This window comes from Ailuropoda melanoleuca, chromosome 6 (assembly GCF_002007445.2).
Source record: "Ailuropoda melanoleuca isolate Jingjing chromosome 6, ASM200744v2, whole genome shotgun sequence".
Taxonomy (NCBI): domain Eukaryota; kingdom Metazoa; phylum Chordata; class Mammalia; order Carnivora; family Ursidae; genus Ailuropoda; species Ailuropoda melanoleuca.
In genome coordinates this window covers 103,229,600-103,230,677 of record NC_048223.1, presented here as the reverse complement: position 1 = coordinate 103,230,677, position 1,078 = coordinate 103,229,600, and the positions used below count along the sequence as shown (strand labels likewise).

The 1,078-nt window shown below is 39.8% G+C and overlaps 1 protein-coding gene across 7 annotated transcripts in view; it reads left to right on the top strand.

Annotated features, from left to right (window-relative positions):
* Nucleotides 1-1,078, top strand: part of ARMH3 (armadillo like helical domain containing 3) — a 187,836-nt gene that overhangs the window by 28,907 nt on the left and 157,851 nt on the right. The gene's annotated exons all lie outside the window — the stretch shown is intronic.

Genomic DNA, 1,078 nt, shown 5'->3' with positions numbered 1-1,078 from the left:
TTTTTTTTTTTTTTTGAGAGCTTGTTTTTAAGTAGTCTCTACCCCCAATGTGGGGCTCAAACTCACAACCCAGAGATCAAGAGTCGTGTGCTTCACCGACTGAGCCAGCCAGGCTCCCCTCATTCAGTGGTTTTTAGTATATCCACGGAGTTGTATAACCACCGCCACTGTTAATTTTGGAACGTTTTTATCGCTCCAAAAAGAACACATGTACCCATTAGGAGTCATTCTCCATTCCCCCTTCTCTCCAGCCCCTGGCAACTGTTAATCCACTTTATGTCTCTCTTGGTTTACCTATTCTGGACATCTCATAGAAATGGAATTATATGTGGTCCTCTGTGTCTGGCTTTTTGCACTTAGCGGAATGTTTTCAGGGTTCATCCACGTTGTAGCATGTGTCAGTACTTCATTTCCTTTTTTTGGCTGATTAATATTTCATTGTATGAATGTACCGCATCATTTTATTCATTCATCAGTTGATAGATATATGAGATAATTCAACATTTTGGCTATTATGAATAAGGCTGCTGTGAACATTCATAAACAAGTTTTTATGGGGATGGAGGTTTTCAGTTCTCTTGGGAATATACCTAGGAGAATTGCTAGGTCATATGGTAACTCTATACTTAACATTTCAAGGAACTTCTAAATTGTTTTCCAAAGTTGAGCTGGAGAAATGTCTATTCAAATCCTTTGCTGATTTCTAGATTGAGTTGTCTTTTTATTGCTGAGTTGTAGGAGTTCTTTATATATTTTGGCTATAAGTCACTTATCAGGTATCTGATTTATAGTATTTGACACTATCTTGAATGAAGGTTGTTTATAATATGAACTTTGAAGAATTAGTCTTCTGTCACTCACTAAATTTAAAATAATCTATTTGACAAAGAATCCTTGTAGTGATTAGGTTATTTTAAAAAATGTTGGGGCGCCTGGGTGGCACAGCGGTTAAGCGTCTGCCTTCGGCTCAGGGCGTGATCCCGGCGTTGTGGGATCGAGCCCCACATCAGGCTCTTCTGCTATGAGCCTGCTTCTTCCTCTCTCACTCCCCCTGCTTGTGTTCCCTCTCTCGCTGGCT